We start from the raw sequence: 20368 nt of genomic DNA, 5'->3' as shown, positions 1-20368 counted from the left end.
AGTGAGTTCTATCAGGAAAACTAGCCTGACATTTAGCAGTCTTTATCAAGAGTCAAAATTTACCAGAATGAACCATAAGGAGAGATTAGAGGAGGAAAGGATTGGGCCTGGGCCTTAGGATCTTTGTCAGTTCAAATAGCAGCCAACCAAAAGACAGTATTAGGTTGGAAGAGGCATAATTGGGAGTACGAAAGAAGGAAAAAGAAAAAAAGAGACACAGCTTTGGATGAGAATCATAATATTGGCTAAAGGCAGATATCATTTCCATTTCACACAAGGGGAAATTAAGAGATCAATAATCACATAAAGTTACACAGGTGGTAAAGCCTGGAATCAAATTCCAGAAGAAGCCTGATTCCAAATTCTTCATTTTTTTTTAAATTATTATTACATAGGAGTGCTGCCTGGATCCACTGTGTTTTTGCATTGCAAAAGTCTAAGGTAAGTTGACTTTCTAAACCCTTCTTTAATCAACCTAAATCTAGGTTTTCTCATGTCTTTTGAGATTCATGGCTAGCGTCGGGTAGAAATAGGAAGAAAAGCTAAAGCAGTATAGCCTAGTGACGAAATCTACGGACTCTGGAGTCTAAACTTTTTGAGTTTCAAATTCCAGCTTTGTCACTTACTGACTGTTCTTTCTGACAAGTTACTTGAACTCCTGCATAGCTTTCCTTATCTGCAAAATGAGCACAATAATAATACTAATCTCATGGAATTTTTTAAAGGAAAAAGTAATAAAAACTGCAAAGCATGTAGAAGAATCCTTTTCACACAGGGAGTGTTCAAGTCACGTTGTAAGATATTTCAACATAAATGGTAAGACACTGTTAGCATTGGGCATGGAGATGAAAACCAAGAAGGCAATGAGGATAGAAATCCTCTAAAATAGACAAGAATGGCTTCATCAAAGTGACAGAAGAAACAGAAGAGATGCAGAGGTATGTGTTGGCAAGCTGACTGAGCAAACAAGATGTAAGTGTTAAATAATGAGAAGGAAAAGAATGTGGTTTAACAATGTAGAAATTTCTAGGGACTAGGGAGGAAGCTTGCTTTGCCTCCATTTTGGCTGTTTACAGAAGCAGTGGAAGGCAAGAGCTTCACAGAGGAAGTTGTAAGAGATGCAAAGAAATGGGAAGAGTTTAGAGGAGATGGAACGAAGCTATAGAAACAGACAGGATTAAACACAGGTTTGCCCTCAGGGGACTGGGCCATGGGAGTCACAAAAATATAATGGAAAGGAATGTTGAAAGAGAATTTAATGGGAGGAAATGAGGATAATAAACTGGCCCTGGGAAAGTGGGTGTGGAGGATAAGAATGAGGAAGTATTAGAGGAGAAAGAAGTAGGAAATTATATTTGGCAGAAAAGAGTTAACAACCTATTTTCCATGCTCTGACAGGCTTAAACATAAACCAGGTAAGTAGCCAGGGTTAAGAATTAGAGTAGTTGGCCAGGTGTGGTGGTTCACAATTGTAATCTCAGCACTTTGGGAGGCCGAGGCTGGAGGATCACTTGAAGTCAGGAGTTCGAGATCAGCCTGGCCAGCATGGTGAAACCCTGCCTCTACTAAAAATACAAAAATTAGCCAGGCATGGTGGCAGGCATCTGTAATTCTAGCTACTTAGGAGGCTGAGGCAGGAGAATCGCTTGAACTCAGGAGACGAAGGTTGCAGTGAGCCGAGATTGAGCCACTGCACTCCAGCCTGGGTGACAAGAGCGAAACGCTGTCTCAAAACTAACTAAATGAATAAAATAAATTAGAGTAGTCAGGTGGCAGACAAAATAGAATTTTTCAGAGGACACATTAGCGTTGGCTGTCTTCTAAATCTTCATGTCATAGACACCATCTGCTTGACCCAGAAAAGCTCAACTCTACCATGACATACACACACAGACTTGATCCATGTCTATGCATGAGTAGTTAGATGCAGAAATCCTTTTTCTACTTGCGACTAGGTGCGAATTTGGGGTAAGAATGGCTGTTCTCAATTTTTGCAACTGTCTGGGTTCTTTTATAGCTACTCCATTAATTTTAGGGGTTCTGACAAGAGAATGGTTTTAGAGTAATCTAGTTAAGGAGGTGAAATACTAGCTTTCTAGATCTCACGAAAATTAACTGTTTTACTTTATTAATTTTTTTTAATTTTTTTTTTTTTTTTGAGATGGAGTTTTGCTTGTTGCTCAGGCTAGAGTGCAATGGTGCAATCTCGGCTCACTGCAACCTCTGCCTCCTGGGTTCAAGCAATTCTCCTGCCTCAGCCTCCTGAGTAGCTGGGATGACAGGCATGCGCCACCATGCCTGGCTAATTTTGTATTTTTAGTAGAAACGTGGTTTCTCCATCTTGGTCAGGCTGGTCTCAAACTCCCAACCTCAGGTGAACCACGAATCTCGGCCTCCCAAAGTGCTGGGATTACAGGCATGAGCCACCACACCTGGCAATTAACTGTTTTTAAATTTGAATAGTTCACATAGTCAACTGTTTTGACAGTGATCCTACTGAGTGGTAGAAGCCTCTGACCCACAGTGTAGATGTAAGTGAAACAGGAAGACAAATAGATTATGATTGAAAGAGTTGGGCCGAATACAATATAATATAATATAAACTTTTTTTTTTTTGAGACGGAGTCTTGCTCTGTTGCCCAGCCCGGAGTGCAGTATCATGATCTCGGTTCACTGGAATTTCTGCCTCCTAGGTTCAAGCAATTCTCCTGCCTCAGCCTTCCAAATAGGCTGGGACTACAGTGGCACAACACCACGCCCAGCTAATTTTTGAATTTTTAGTAGAGACAGGGTTTCACCATGTTGGCCAAGCTGGTCTTAAACTCCTGACCTCAAGTGATCTACCCGCCTCGGCCTCCCAAAGTGCTGGGATTACTGGCATAAGCCACCATGCCCAGGCTGAATATATTTTTGTTCAAGGAATTTAGAACATAAGACATTCTAAATAATTTGGCCTTTTGTCTGTGAATAATTTGCATATGTTAATATATTAAATATACTTTTTCAAAGACTATTTTAAAAAATATAGCCAACAGATAATAACATATATAACATCTTTTACTTCCAGTAGTCTTGTACTTTTCTCATTCAATAAAACCTTTTTTTTTCTTTGTTGCAGAACTTCCAAATTTATAGAGACATGGGTTCTACAAATAAAGGATTAAATGGACTCTATAGTGAAGGTCTTTGGTGTACATGTTTAATATGTGAGACATTTAAAAATCTTGGACTGATAAGGTCATTTTTATATTAGATATTGAACTGAATTTAAATCTCAACTCTAGGTGGCAGTTTACACCATCACTTACTTTAGTTCTTTTAACAAGCAGTAGATTCATTCACAGTTTTTCCATGAATGCATAATTTTGTGTAAAAATTAGTCCCTGGCTCTCGGTATCTGTTAAAAATAGATTTGATTTTAGGAATAAAATCATGGCTTGAGATGCAGGTTTTCCATGTATCTTGTCATTCTTGGTTTCATTAAGCCGACAGAATAAAGCAAAAGAAAATAGATAAAAATGGATGTTTTAACCGAATTTTTTGGAGAAATATAATATTTTAAAATCATAGCAATAGTTTTACATCAAGATTGTGTTTCTATCATACAGAATAGATCTTAGTATGAATAATTTTTCCATGAATACCCTGATTTTCGGAACTATCAAGGATATTTGAGACTCCGGGTTTTCTGAGATTGTTTAAGCATATTGATTTAATTGAAGGAAAAACTGGCCTATAGAAAAGGAAAATGACTCATAGCTGTGTTTCTTTGCATCTTATTGATGAAAATAGCCAAAGTTGGAGTTTAATTGGGTTGTCAAGGACCAAAATACTCAAGCTGCCCAATTAAAAACAATATATCGGCGGGGTGTGGTGGCTCACGCCTGTAATCCCAGCACTTTGGGAGGCCGAGATGTGCGGATCACCTGAGGTCAGGAGTTCGAGACTGGCCTGACCAACATGGAGAAACCTCATCTCTACTGAAAATACAAAATTAGCTGGGCGTGGTGGCACATGCCTGTAATCCCAGCTACGCAGGAGCCTGAAGCAGGAGAGGTTTCAGTGAGCCGAGATCGTGCCATTGCACACCAGCATGGGCAACAAAAGCAGAACTCCGTCTCAAAAAAAAAAAAAAAGAAGCATATATCAGGCTAGGCGTGGTGGCTCATGCCTGTAATCCCAGCACTCTGGGAGACCGAGGAGGGTGGATCACTTGAGGTCAGGAGTTCGAGACCAGCCTGGCCAACATGGCGAAACCTGTCTCTACTAAAAATACAAAAAGTAGCCAGGTGTGGTGACGGGCATCTCAAAAACAAACAAACAAACAAAAACTCCCCCACCACATACCCCAATAGTCCTGCATGAGGCACTTTGTCCTGATTTATATTTGCAAGAGCCCCAATGATAGGATACACAGAACAACTCCTGGGCACTTATCACATAAAAAACTTGCTACACTTCACAGTTCTTTCATTGTTTCAGTTCTAGCAGGAGAAAAATGCATAAAGGATTTAAATTTTGTCCTCAAATTAGATTTTCTTTAAAATGGGGGTAATAACAGTGTGTTGTGAGCATGAAATAAGATTATGTTTGTATACAATGACTGGCACCTGGCATTCTGCATATTAGTTATTCTTATTTTACTATTCTTATTTTGATTAACAAGAAATGTTAACTATAATCTCAGAGAGACTGGCCAATGTGGTAAACTCATGAGAAGATTTTATTTAGGGAGTTGCAAGCCTTTGGCTCCCCTGGGCCTATCCCTGTCTCCATACTCGCCTATGTGTAAAAGGAACATAGGAAAAAGCCATATGGCATGGGCGTAGGGGGTGAGGATATTAGTCACTGGAGTGTGAAAATTAACAATTTCCAAAATGTGTCTAATTGTTTATAAAAATGAATACAAAATTATATTTGGCAAAACTTGGAATCGTTTCTGCATTTCTCCTTGATATATATGTGTGCGTTATGTGTATGTATATATATATGTGCATATATAATATAAATGCATATATATTTATAATATGTGTGGATGGAGAGAGAGGTATACATTTTAATGTCATCACCATCTGCACTCTCAATTTATTGAATGATATTCTTCAGGATTTATGTAGAAATCAAAGGTACCAACCCTATTAATAGAATGTAATCTCTCATTTCACTCAAGTTCCATTTCTAAATTATTCACATAAATATGTCTAAATAAAAACATCCTTGGCCTGGCATGGTGGCTCACGCCTATAATCCCAGCACTTTGGGAGGCCGAGGCGGGTGGATCACCTGAGGTTGGGAGTTCAAGACCAGCCTGACCAACATGGAGAAACCCCATCTCTACTAAAAATACAAAAGTAGCCAGCCATGGTGGCACCTGTCTGTAATCCCAGCTACTTGGGAGGCTGAGGCAGGAGAACTGCTTGAATCCAGGAGGCGGAGGTTGCGGTCAGCCGAGATCGTGCCATTGCTCTCCAGCCTGGGCAACAAGAGTGAAACTCCATCTCAAAAAAAAAAAAAAAAAAAAAAAAATCCTCTATCTTAACAACAGAATTGATCCCCTATGGCAGAGTTCCCTAACTGGCATGCCACATAGGAATAAGTAATAGCTATATTAACGTGTTCATCCTTGAAGGCCTTGGGGCTCCCATGTGGGGCCATAGCAATTGTGCATGGGGCCAGTTGCCCTCAACAGTTAAAAGTCTCATCTATTTAACCCAATGGGCTATAAAAATAATATTACTTCTATGCATAGTCTCATGTGAAAAAAGTTGGAGAGAACTATTCTAGCATCACCAGGTATTCTCATTATCAAGGTCTGAATATATTCCCCCATTGCCTGTCGAGCAAAGGCCAAACTTCTTATGGTGCTATTCAAGTCCCTACACCACCTGGCTCCAGGCTGCCCTTCCAGGTCATTTGTCATCAATATCCTTGCACATCCCACATAGGGATGCAGTGTTTCCACCTCATTTCCAAATGCCCAAATCCTACATGGTTCAAAGGCAACTGTCTCTACAGTCTTGATTCCACCAATCAGAATGAATCTCCTCCTTTTCTAGAGCATTTGTCACTCTGTATGGCTATTCTCATGTTCTACAATAATTTAAATCTTGGTGTTAACTAGGATTAAGCTCAGCTACACGTAACTGAAAATTATCAAATTCTGCAAAATAATAATAGCTTAAACACATATATTCTTTACTCTTTCACATACTGAAGTCCAGAAGGAGGCAGCCGAAAGCTGTTTCACTGCTCCATGGTGTCACCAACTTAGGTTCTTCTGTCTTGTTGCCCTGCCCTCCTTGGCACATGGCTTCAACCTCAAGGTCTAAAATGGTTGCTCAGGCTGGGGTCATTGTATCCACAATCTAACCAGGATGAAAGAGGAAGAGAGGAAGAAGAGCATCACCTCTGCACTTTAAGGACACATTCTGAAAGTTGTATATACCACTTCCAAGTATATTACATTAGCCAGGATTGAATCACATGTCCATATCTAGCAACCAAGGCAGCTGAAAAATGCAGCCTTTATTCCATGTGGCCATATGCTGAGTTTAACAATATAGGGATTATATTAATAGGGCATAAAGAGAGGATGATATGGTACAACTATTGATCTCTGTTCCATTTACCTACAAGAAGTATAAACTTTTTGATCTATATTTGATTAACTTTATAATATAAATCAATACATTTGATCTATATTTGATTTAACTTTATAATCCTAGAATCAGGAACAGTGTCATATATATTAATATTGAATGAACGAATACATGGATAAGAGTAAGGCATGGGGATACTAGTCCTCTGCACTTTTACTGACCCTGTCAATTCGAGTGACATTGAATATTGAGCTTCAATACATCTGGCATTGATTTTATTTTCTCTTTATTTTTTATTTGATTTTATTTTTGAGGCAGGGTCTTGCTCTGTTGCCCAGGCTGAACTGCATTGTCACAATCATGGCTTACTGCAGTCTCAGCCTCCTGGGCTCAAGCAATCCTCTCACCTCAGCTTCTTGAGTAGCTGGAACAGACATGTGTCACAACACTTCGATTTTTTTTTTTTCTTGTAGAGACAGGGTCTCATTATTTTGCCCAGGCTGGTCTCCATCTCCTGAGCTTGGGCAATCCTCCTGACTCAGCCTCCCAAGGTGCTGGGATTGCAGGTGTGAGCCACTGCACCTGGCTTTGATTTTATTTTATTATGCTCATATGCCTACAGGACATTGAGAACAAAAATGATATTTAAATGTAGGGAAGTAAGGCCGGGCGTGGTGTCTCGTGCCTGTAATCCTAACACTTTGGGAAGCCTAGGTGAGCGTATCACCTGAGGTCAGGAGTTGAAGACCAGCCTGGCCAGCATGGCAAAACCCTGTCTCTACTAAAAACACAAAAATTAGCTGGGCATAGTGGTGCATGCCTGTAATTCCAGTTACTCAGGAGGGTGAGACATGAGAATCGCTTGAACCTGGGGTGGAGGTGGAGGAAAGTTGCAGTGAGCTGAAATCGTGCCACTGCACTCCAGACTGGGCAACAGAGTAAGACTCTGTCTCAAAAATAAAAATAAACATAAAAAAATATAGGGAAGTGAGATGAAAGTTATTACTCCAAATATTTTGGAAATCATGTGTGTTATACTTGTGTTAACATCGAATTTAAATGCCATTATTGGCAAGCTTACTGCTATTGCTCCACTCCAAATATCTGTATGGTTCAGATTTATCTTTATACTTTCTATTTTTTGTTTTTTTTGAGATGGAGTCTTGCTCTGTTGCCCAGGCTGGAGTGCAGTGGCACAATCTCAGCTCTCTGCAACCTCCGCCTTTCAGATTGAAGCAATTCTCCTGCCTCAGCTTCCCAAGTGGCTGGGATTACAGGTGCCCGCCACCATGCCCGGCTAATTTTTTGTATTTTTAGTACAGACGGAGTTTAACCATCTTGGCCATGCTGGTCTTGAACTCCTGACCTCATGATCCACCCGCTTCAGACTCCCAAAGTGCTAGAATTAAAGGCGTGAGCCACTGTGCCTGGCCAGTGGTCCAGATTTAAACTTCACAAATCTGACCCCTGCTGATTATCGGAAGCGTTGGGATTGCCCACTGTAATTTAAAAGAAGAAATGAGGATTACTGTTTTTCTTGTTCCTTTCTCTCTGGGTCAGTGACAGATTGTGTCATCTTGTCACTGCAAGCTACTTGGATTTGAAGAAGCTTTCTTTTTTTTTTTTTTTTTTGAGACAGAGTCTCGCTCTGTCGCCCAGGTCTCAGCTCACTGCAAGCTCCGCCTCCCGGGTTCACGCCATTCTCCTGCCTCAGCCTCCCGAGTAGCTGGGACTACAGGCGCCCGCCACCTCGCCCAGCTAGTTTTTTGTATTTTTTTAGTAGAGACGGGGTTTCACCGTGTTAGCCAGGATGGTCTCGATCTCCTGACCTCGTGATCCACCCGTCTCGGCCTCCCAAAGTGCTGGGATTACAGGCTTGAGCCACCGCGCCCGGCCTAAAGAAGCTTTCTAAAATACACTCCTCCACTACCATCCCCAATAATGAAAAATGTTGGCTTTGGAGGAGTTAGGTCATATCCCCTTGGGTACCCCCACACATTGTAATTTACAATTTGAGTTCCCTAGCTCCATCTTAGATTGTGGTATGGGAGGAAGACTTCAATTTCACTTTCTAGTTCTCTTTCTGTTGGTCACTAGAGCTTAGGCCTCTAGGGCTTCCTATCATGTTTCGTGTCTGCATGAAGGTTTAAAGCATTTCCCTAACAACCCATAGATACACTGTTGGGAAGCAAAGGCCTTCCATTTAGGCAAGAACAGGAAGAAGAGAGGAGTGGGAACTAAATACTACGGGAATTTAAAAATAAAATAAATTGCATCTCTCTCTCTTACATTCTCTCTATAACGGCTAAAATCTCCTAATTTTGTTTGACTTCCTTTTATGTGCCTAACACCATAGAGCAGGCTTTATCATTAAAACTCAGATTTGATCAGGTTTTGATGAAGCTCAGAAGCTTAATCTTCTATACACTGACAGGAAGATTTAAAGTTGAATCCACCCACCCATTCAACAATTGCCTATTGAGTGAGGATAATATGACTAACATCAATACTTAAAATGAACACAAAGATGAATCCCATGTCAGGTTGGCTCTCAGGAAGATGACAAGCTAACCACACAAAATAAATATCACACAAGAGGTATAGATTAGCATTATTCAAAATAGCAGTAGATTAAAGAAGATATTTCTTTTCCATTTTAAGAAATGTAGAGGTGGGAAACCATGGTGACAGGGTTACTCTGCCATGTCTAGCCCTGTCTAGTTTTCATTTCCAAGGCTCCTTCATGGTTTCATGCTGTTTTGGGAGTTCCAGCCTTCAGAATGAGCAGGAAAGAAGAAGAGCAACAGGGCGCGGTGGCTCACACCTGTAATCCCAACACTTTGGGAGACTGAGGCGGGCAGATTATGAGGTCAGAAAATCGAGACCATCCTGGCTAACACAGTGAAACCCCATCTCTACTAAAAAATACAAAAAAAAAAAAAAAAAAAAATTAGCCAGGCATGGTGGCCAGCACCTGTAGTCCCAGCTACTTGGGAAGCTGAGGCAGGACAATGGTGTGAACCTGGGAGGCGGAGGTTGCAGTGAGCCGAGATTGCTCCACTGCACTCCAGCCTGGGCAACAGAGCAAAACTCTGTCTCAAAAAAAAAAAAAAAAAAAAAAAGGAAAAAGAAAGAAGAAGAAGAAGGGCAAGAATGGCATATTAGATTCCTAGGGGTGCTATAAGGAAGTGGCACAAACTTGGTGGCTTAATACAACAAAAACTTATTCTTTTATAGTTTTGGAGGCCACAAATGTGAAACAAGGTGTGAGCAATCAATCAAGGCACGAACAGGGCCGTGTTTCCACCCCAGGCTCTACTGGAGAATCCTTCCTTGCCTCTTCTACCTTCTAACGGCTCCAGGTATTCCTTCACTTGGGGCTGCATAACTCCAGTCTCTGCCCTGTCTTCACGTTGCTGTCTCTGCTGCGTGTCTCCGTGTTTCAAATGTTCCTCTACCTTTCTCTTGTCATTGTATTAAAGGCTGCCCTTCCTATATTGAGGATGATTATCTCGGGATCCTTCACTTCATCACACATGCAAAGACTCTTTTTTCATTTCCACTTGGACGTATCTTTCAAGAAGCCGCAGTTGAACCCACTGTACCCTCTCACTTTTGATAGAAACTATTTAGTTTCCATACCTAACTACATGGGCAGCGGAGAAATGTAGTATTTACTCGGTGGACACGTACTCAATTAAACACCAGACATTCCATTAATAATTATAAGTAAAAGTGACATTGTTTTACTAAAAAGTTACTTAGAAAATGTGACAGATTATTATAACACTCTGCTCATTTGGAATGATGCCCAATTCTAATGTTAGATTTGTATGCTTTGTAAAAATAAAAAGTAGTAACCTCATATAAAACAGAAACTGTAAAAGCCCTACTGGGGGCTGGGCACGGTGGCTCATGCCTGTAATCTCAGCACTTTGGGAGGCCGAGGTGAGCGGATCACGAGGTCAGGAGTTTGAGACTAGCCTGGCCAACATGGTGAAATCCCGTCTCTACTAAAAATACAAAAGTTAGCCAGGCAGGTGGTGCGTGCCTGTAATCCCAGCTACTAGGGGGACTGAGGCAGGAGGATTACTTGAACCCGGGAGGCAGGGGTTGCAGTGAGCCGAGATCTCCCCACTGCACTCCAGTCTGGATGACAGAGCAAGACTTTGTCTAAAAACAAAACAAAACAAACAAACAAACAAAACCCTAACAAACTCCATACTTGCCATATTTTCCTGAGGTGTTCATAGGTTTGGTAAGTTAATTTATAAGTTTCTTCAGCTCCTCTTACTGTTGCTTCTCTATGCCTTAACTTTAGCTCTAAGGAACTCTGAAAATCTCATACTTTTTAAAATTAATTTTTTTGAGATGGGGTCTTGCTTTGTTGCCCAGGCTAGAGTGTAGTGGTGTGGTCATAGCTCACTGCAGCCTCAAACTCCTGGGTTCAAGCAATCCTCCTGCCTCAGCCTCCTGAGTAGCTGGAACTACATGTATGTGACACCACATCTGGCTAATTAAAAAAAAAAAAAAAAAAAGACACTTTTTTTTTTTCTTTTGTAGAGATAAGATTTCATGATATTTCCCAGATTCCCAGACTGGTCTCAAACTCCTGGCCTCAAGTGATCCTCTTTCCTCAGCTTCCTGAAGTGCTGGAATTGGAGGCATAAACCACTGCATCTGGCCTCAGACTTTTTTTTTTAATCAAGAAAGAAATCAATGGGGCGCAGTGGCTTATGCCTGTAACCCCAGCACTTTGGGAGGCCGAGACAGGCAGATCACCTGAGGTCGGGAATTCAAGACCTGTCTGACCAACATGGAGAAACCCTGTCTTTACTAAAAATACAAAATTAGCCAGGGGTGGTGGCTGGCACCTGTAATCCCAGCTACTCAGGAGGCTGAGGCAGGAGAATCGCTTGAACCTGGGAGGTGGAGGATGCAGTGAGCCAAGATCGCACCATTGCACTCCAGCCTGGGCAACAGAAGCAAAACTCTGTCTCAGAAAAAAAAAAAAAAAGAAAAAGAAAAAGAAAGAAATCAGTACACATTTGAGAAGAAAAATCTGTTAAGCTCACAGAGGTATAATATAGGGGCAGTCAAGTGTTTCTTTTTGAAAAGAGGCAATTGATTAGTCAGTCTAGTCAAATGGAACCATTTCTATAGAGTTGAGAAAACTGAAGAAATAAAGCCTCAGGCTTAAAATAAACTACACTACATGAAGAGACATTTCTAGGACTCAGAAAGTAGAGAGCAGCCTGATACGCAAAGTTTTGGGTGGTGGAATCTTGGTTTATAAAGCTGTGAAGAGTAAAGTCAAGAAACAGGCATACCTCAGCAATATTGTAGGTTCGATTCCAGACCAGCACAATGAAGCAAATGTTAACAATGACACAAGTCCACCAATTTTTTTATTTCCCAGTGTATATAGAAGTTATGGTTAGGCCAGGTGTGGTGGCTTCTACCTGTAATCCCAGCATTTTGGGGGGTCGGAGTGGGAGAACTGCTTGAGGCCAGGAGTTTAAGACCAGCCTGGGCAACATGGCAAGACCCCATCCCTACAAACATTGTTTAAAAATTATCTGGGCATGGTGGCACTCACCTGTGTTCCTAGCTACTCCAGAGGCTGAGGCAGGAGGTTCGCTTGAGCCCAGGAGGTTGAGGCTGCAGTGAGTCTTGTTTGAGCCATCATACTCCAGCCTGAAATGACAGAACAAGACTCTGTCTCAAGGAAAAAGAAGAAAAAAGAAGTTATGTTTACACTCTACTGTAGTCTATTGTGTGGAATGGCCTTATGTCTTAAAAAATGTACATATGCTAATTTTAAAATACCTTATTGAGGGTAGGCACGGTGGCTCACATCTGTAATCTCAGCACTTTGGGAGGCCGAGGCAGGCAGATCACGAGGTCAGGAGATGGAGACCATCCTGGCTAACACAGTGAAACCCCGTCTCTACTGAAACTACAAAAAATTAGCCGGGCGTGGTGGCGGGCACCTGTAGTCCCAGCTACTCAGGAGGCTGAGGCAGGAGAATGGCATGAACCCAGGAGGCGGAGCTTGCAGTGAGCAGAGATCGTGCCACTGCACTCCAGCCTGGGCGACAGAGAGAGACTCCATCTCAAAAAAAATGGAGACAATCGTCTTCAACCCTGCTACTGCTTTATCAACTAAGTTTAGGTTATATTCTAAATTCTTGGTTGTAATTACAACAATGTTCACAGCATCTTCACCAGGAGTAAGTTTATCTTAAGAATCCACTTACTTTGCTCAGACATAAGAAGCAACTCCTCATCCATTCAACTTTGATCGTGAGATTGCCACATCTTTAGGCTTCACCTGTAATTCTAGTTGTCTTGCTGTTTCCACCACATCTGCAGTTATTTTCTCCACTAAAGTCTTGAACCCCTCATAGTCATCAATATGGGTTGAAATCAGCTTCTTCCAAACTTCTATTAATGTTGATATTTTGATTTCCTCCCATGAATCACAAATATTTTAAGAAACACTAGACAAGTATCTAGAATAGCATCTAGAATAGTCAATCCTTTCCAAAAGGTTTTCAATTTATTTTGCTCAGATCCATCAGAGGAATCACTATCTACGGCAGCTATAAACTTATGAAATATATTACTTAAAGAATAAGACTTGAAAGTAAAAATTACTTCTTGATTCATGAGCTACAGAATGAATGTTGCATTCACAGCCAAGAAAAACAACATTAATTTTCCCGTACATCTCCATCAGAGCTCTTTGGTGACCCGGTCCATTGTCTATGAGCAGTAAAAGGAATCCTTTTTTCTGAGCAATAGATCTCAACAGAGGACTTAACATTTTCAGTAAACCATGATTCAAACAGATGTGTTGTTATCCAAGATTTGCTGTTCCAATTCCAGTGCATAGACAGAATAGATTTAGCATCTTAAGGGCCCTAGGATTTTGAAAATGGTAAATGAGCATTGGCTTCAACTTAAAGTCACCAGCTGCATTGGCCCCTAACAAGAGTCAGTCTGCCCTTTGAAGCTGGCAGATATAGACTTCTCCTCTCTAGCTATGAATATCCTAGATGCCATATTCTTCTAATAGAAGGCTGTTTCATCTACATTGAAAATCTGTTGTTTAGTGTAGTCAACTTCATCAGTGATCTCAGCTAGATCTTCTGGATAACTTGCTGCGGCTTCTATATCATCACTTGTGGCTTCATCTTGCTTTTTTTTTTTTTTTTTTTTTTTGAGATGGAGGCTCACTCTGTTGTCCAGGCTGGAGTGCAGTGGCACTATCTTGGCTCAGTGCCACCTCTGCTTCCTGGGTTCAAGCAATCCTCCTGCCTCAGCCTCCCAAATAGCTGGGATAACAGGTATGTGCCACCACACCCGGCTCATTTTTGTATTTTCAGTAGAGACAGGATTTCACCATGTTGGCCAGGTTGGTCTAAAACTCCTGACCTCAGGTGATCCACCCGCCTTAGCCTCCCAAAGTGCTGGGATTACAGACGTGAGCCACCATGCCTGACTTATCTTGCACTTATATGTTCTGGAGATAGCTTCTCTCTTTCAACCTCCTAAACCAACTTCTGCTAGCTTCAAACTTTTATTCTGCAGTTTCTTCCCCTCTCTCAGCCTTCATGGCATTGAAGCGTTAGGACCTTGCTCTGGATTAGGCTTTGGTTTAAGGGAATGTTGTATCTGGTTTGATCTTCTATCCAGACCACTCATACTTTCTCCTTATCAGCCAAAGGCTGTTTTGTTCTCTTATGGTTTCATGTGTTCACTGAAGTAGCACTTTTAACTTTCTTCTAGAACTTTTCCTTTGCATTCATAACTTGGCTAGCTATTTGGTGCAAGAAGACTAGCTTTTGGCCTATCTCAGTTTTCAACATGTTCTCCTTACTAAGTTTAATCATTTATAGTTTTTGATTGAAAAGTGAGAGATGTGTGACTCTTCCTTTCACTTGGCCTAATTGCAATGATGTTGTGTCCCAGGGAGTGGGAAGATACAAGGAGAGGGAGAGAGCCAGAGGAAAAACCAATCAGTGGAGCAGTCAGTACACATACAACATTATTGATTAAATTGACCATGTTATATAGGCACAGTATGTGTTGCCCCAAAATAACTACAATAATAACACAAATGATTACTGATCACAGACCACCATAATAGATATAATAGTAATGAAAATGTTGAAATATTTTAAGAATTATCAAAACGTGACACAGACATGAAATGAGTACATGCTTTTGGAAAAATGGCACCAATAATCTTGTTCAACTTGGGGTTGACACAACCTTCAATTTGTAAAAAATGCAGCATCTTCAAAGTGCAACAAAGTGGAACACAATAAGATGACGTATGTTTGTGTCAACGAAGATCTAAGCTTTCACAAGAAACTATCCTAAACCTATTGACTAAACACATTGCCCTTGTAATCTCAGGAATTTCTCTATTGTCAAATTTTCAGATAAATTTGAGTCTTCTCACAAAGTTTATTTGAGGGTTTTGTTTTGTTTTGTGAGCCAATAATACATTTAAGGCAGGATATCAATTCAAAATTGTTTTGGCTAATCTAAAATTTTTCTTCACATAGCCCTCTTTACTTGTCTAGTGTTTCTTTTTATCAGTTTCCTGACGTTCTTCTTCTTCTTCTTCTTCTTCTTCTTGGTATCCAAAAACAGGATGATGACTCATCTTAAAGAAGAATTTTTCATTTGCTAGATATTACTCAGATAAAACTAACAATCTCATATGAGGAAGTGATAGGAGAAATAGAAATCTCTTTCTCAAGGTAAACAAAACAAAATTCTAAAAAAGAATTCCTTGGTTGTCAAAGTTGCCAATCAAGTTCAGATTCCTACACCCATTTTACTGTTCTTGACTTTAAACTGCCCATCAGAACAGACTCTGAGATATGAAGGGGTAGTCAATGCTTTCCTTCTTGTCCAAAGGATCCAATCAAAGCTGTTAGCGGTCAAAAAGACAGTAACTCCAAGCTATAAAACTCTAACCCACGAGTATATCATGTGCTTAGTTTTGTCCAGATTTAATACCATTTAGCAAATCCAGGTGCAGTTTATAAGCGAAGTTTTGTAAGGAATTTTCCATTGAGCAGTCAGTGTTGCATACGAGCAAATTCCTGATTTTTAAAAGCCCATTTAACTTTCAGTATTACTAAACTTTAATACTGCAATATTAGTCAGGCTTATGGGAGCTGCAAAAAAGGAAGTCTAGTTTTCTCTTGTTTCCTTGGAAACAGGCAAAATTTTGAAATAAAAAAAATTCTGGATGCCCTTTTAGTAGTATCCTTTTTTGTTTTTTCACTGTCGCGTCCTAGACCACCCAGATAAACAGCTTCAGTATCTTCTTACTGCCCTAAGTGTCCTTTGTAGGACTCTTTTGGGCCCATCCTGCTCTCCAAGGTATTCTCTGTTCCCAATAGTCCCATCTCTCCTCCCTGAGTCTAACTCGATTTTCAGCCCCACAGCCTTCCCTTGGGAATTATGAGGAATGCAATCTGATTGAATTAGTTCAAATTCTGTATCAGTGAGAAATAGTTTCTTCAGTTTCAAGTTGTTTACATTATTAAAGGAGAATGCTTCTTACCTAATCAGGATAGTCAACTGGAAGAATTTCATTCAGGACAACAAAATGAAATGAAATAAATAGTTTCTACTATAAAATGAAGGAGTTAAACTGGATGACTTTTCAGATTCCCTTTACCCCTGATGTTCTTTAACTTTATAACATAATAAGGGTTGTAAAAGGGAAGGATATCTCTGGCCACAGAGTGTCAGGTTCTGGTTCTCAATTTCTGCAGCCTTTTACCTCCCACACCTGGACTACCCAGGCTCAGCTCAACTGTCGTCCTTAGGACCAATCTGGACTTTAGGCTGGAATCACGTAAGAAGCTCTAAAACAATACAAGTGTAATGTGAGTCACATATGTAATTTTAAGTTTTCTCATAGACACATTTTAAATAGTAACAAGAAGTAGGTGCTGGGCACAGTGGCTCACACCTGTAACCCCAGCACTTTGGGAGGCCAAGGTGGACCTCCCTCTTTCCAACCCCTCTTATAAAAAAGTAACAAGTAAATTTTATTTTATTTTAAAATTTTATTTTATTTTATTTTATTTTATTTTATTTTAAGACAAGGTCTTACTCTGTCTTCCAGGCTGGAATGCAGTGATGCAATCTTGGCTTACTGCCTCTGCCTCTCAGGACCAAGCGATCCTCCCACCTCACCCTCCTGAGTAGCGGGGACTACAGGTGCCTGCCACCATGCCCGGCTAATTTTTGTATTTTTAGTAGAGACGGGGTTTCACCATGGTGGCCAGGCTGGTCTTGAACTCCTGACCTCAAATAATCTGCCAGCCTCAGTCTCCCAAAGTTCTGGGATTACAGGCATGAGCTTTGTAATCCCAGTATTGGGATTACATTGAAGTATCACTGCGCCTGGCCTAGAGTAAATTTTCTTCCACTGTGAATAAACTTCATAAATTTTCCCCTAGCACTGCTTTGTGCCAAACTGTGTTCTTTCTCTTATGAGCTGCATCTCAGGTACTACTCTCACCATCTACACACTAACCCAAGCTAGGAGCATCGGGGATGCCTTTCACTTCTGTGTTCCCTGTCTCCAATTGGTTATCATGTTTTTCAAAAAAATATTATTTTACCAAATTTCTCCATGTTATGACACACACCCTGCACTTATCTCTCTGCACTTAACTTTCCAGAATACATTGAAATAGCACACACTTGCTTAAAACTTCTGCTGGCTCCCATTTGCTTACAAACTTAAGCACAAATTCCTAAGCATGACACATAGCAATAAAATTAGCAATGTATACTGCTGCCAGGACTGAGTTAAGAACCTTCCATGTTTCAGCCTATCCTCAATCTTTCTTTTCAGCCTCACTTTATTATGCTTTTGTCTCAAGCCTTCTGTCTAGTCCTCCTGAACATGTACTGTGCATTCAGGTAATTTTCCCATATTGCTATTGGCCATGTTGCAGTTCCCATGTTTATGTTTTAATGGAGTAGTCATTCTGAAGTTCTGTGATTCTATGTTTTTCCTCTATGGATCCTTAGGACTTTGTGCTGAATTATATTACTAGCACTTACTGGATGATTAATTATTTATGTCCGTCTACCCAGTTAGAATGTGAGTAGAAATTTCTTCTCCTTTCTGTGTTCTCCTCCCTGGTACATGCTAGGTGCTCAATAAATGTTAGATATAGTTATTGTATAAGATGACCATAGCTTAATGTATGTGGAACTGTGGAGATTCTTTTATCTTTACCCATTTCAAGAGTTAATCATTGGTATGTATTCTGAGAGCATTTAATTCTTTAAAAAAAATGAAGATTTCAGTCCCAGGTTTCATTTTTCCTTCTTTTCTTTTTGTCACAGACATCAAACATCTTTACCCAATCAGTCAGTGCTATTTATTGTCTCAGAGAAAAGTAAAGCGAGGTGGAATAAAGAACTAATACTGGCTTCTAAAATTTTATGGTAAAAACCAATAATATGTCAAAGCATACTGATTTACAAGAATCAAACAATTTGAAGGAGAAAATTATTTTAGGTCTCCAAAAGCCAGAACTTAGAGAACCAAACAAAGATTATACCAGAAACTTTCAAATCTTTTTTGACAGTAACTCCCAGAAATAAATATTTTACACCTTCATTCAGTGTAAAACACACAGACACACACACACCCATACACACAAAGTATTACAAAACAATACATACCTTTATTACATGACAGTCATATTTTCTATTCTGCTTGATTTTATTTAATTTTAACAAAACATTATTTTATAAACTATTAATGAGTCGTGATTCATTGTGTGAAAAAATATCTGGTTTATCCTACAAACCATAAAATAGGAAGAATTTATTGTTAAATGTCAGGGCATCTTTTTCACCACAGTGAAAAGAGATAAAATGTCAACTAGCTGTTGAAGACGACGACGAAAGGGACATGGCTGAGATTTTCATTCTGCCTTAGCTAGAAAATCCAAATAGGTTGAGGAGGAATTAAAGAAAAACATCTAAGAAGAACACAGGCCCCTTAGAGAGGCTTGGCAGAAACCCTGGCGCTGACAGAACTTTCGTGATGACAGCTGATGGGAGTGTCTGGGATACAAGGCCTGAAAGCACACTTGTACAGGCCCATACATTCCAGCACAGAAAGGAACACAGCTCAGTGTCCTTGAGTTCTCAAGCGGTATATAGAAGAACTGACAGGCCTGGGGGACTAGAAACGGCCTGACGCTAGGAGAGAAAACCTCTAAATGCATCGGATCAGGCACCACAGATAGCAGCAGCAGATGCCAGCTCATGAAACCCCAAGGCCAAGCAGGGGCAGCTAAGGCACAGCAAATGCCAAGTTAAGATACCAGGTGGGATAAGACACATCTAAATGGAGCACAGCCCTTGGACCAGATATTCCCTATTCACAGCCTCAACACATAAATATACCATGGTGATCATAAATCCCCCGGGAACTTACTTCACTTTAGGGGAGAGAAGAGAAGACCAAAGATGGGGAAGAAGAAGAGAAGGAAAGTGGTACTTTAAAAAACGCTACCTGCCCGAAAGACGTGAAATTTTAAAGAAGAGTTAAAGATATTGAAAAGGCAGGAATATGAGATTTCCACCATCATTTCTGCACATTTGAGCAATAACTGTCAATTTTAAACCTACTAAACACAGCTGCCAAAGTAATACATTATCCAATGGCCAGCGTCTTCCATCATAGCAGAGGTTCTCTGAATGATACACATAATGGTGAAAATTTTGACATTCTTCCTGTTTACCTTAACAGAACGTAGCCAGAGGGAGGTGATGCCACAGCAGCCACTGATGGTGATCTCTTGAGGTAGCTGGGGCACTACAGCAGCCAGGCCAAGGCAGGGAAGAGCGGGAAGACCGTAAGTGGGGATGATGTAAATCCAGAACGAGCCTGGGCTACAGAGCGAGATCTGAAATGGAGAGTTTGACCAGCCCATTGGGGGCAAAACAGTGACTAGAATAATTTTCCAGGAAAAAACACTTGCTGAACCTCTTATGGCATGAGAATTGTGCAATGGGCACACACTAGGATCCAATGCTAGGTGACCAAGGAGGAAGACCCTGAATCACTGTGGAAGCCAGCTAAATAGGAGACAGGCAGTGTACAGGAGTTAGTTAGCTAGTTTGGTCAAGAGTATCTGTGAAGTTGAATTCATGATATGAGTTTTACTGGTACCATTTTTCTTTTTTTTGAGATACAACCTTGTTCTGTCACCTAGGCTGGAATGCAGCGGCACAATCTGGGCTCACTGCAACCTCTGCCTCACGGGTTCAAGCCATCCTCCTGCCTCAGCCTCCAGAGTAGTTGAGACTATAGGCGTGAACCACCATGCCCGATCACTGATAACATTTTGAACTCTGAACTTGTCCTACCTGCTTTCAAAGGCACATTGCCTCCTTACGGACAGAGCCCTCATGGAACTCTGATGAGTCACTACTTTCCATTCTCACAAACCACTTTCTTTTTTTTCTTTTCTTTTCTTTTCTTTTCTTTTTTTTTTTTTTTTTATTTGAGACAGAGTTTTGATTGTCGCCCAGGCTGGAGTGCAGTGGCACAATGTCGGCTCACTGCAAGCTCCGCCTCCCAGGTTCCCGCCATTCTCCTGCCTCAGCCTCCAGAGTAGCTGGGACTACAGGCGCCCGCCACCATGTCCAGCTAATTTTTTATATTTTTAGTAGGGACGGGGTTTCACCGTGTTAGC

This window comes from Macaca fascicularis, chromosome 3 (genome assembly GCF_037993035.2).
Source record: "Macaca fascicularis isolate 582-1 chromosome 3, T2T-MFA8v1.1".
Classification (NCBI taxonomy): Eukaryota; Metazoa; Chordata; class Mammalia; order Primates; family Cercopithecidae; genus Macaca; species Macaca fascicularis.
Note: the sequence above shows the minus strand (reverse complement) of the source record.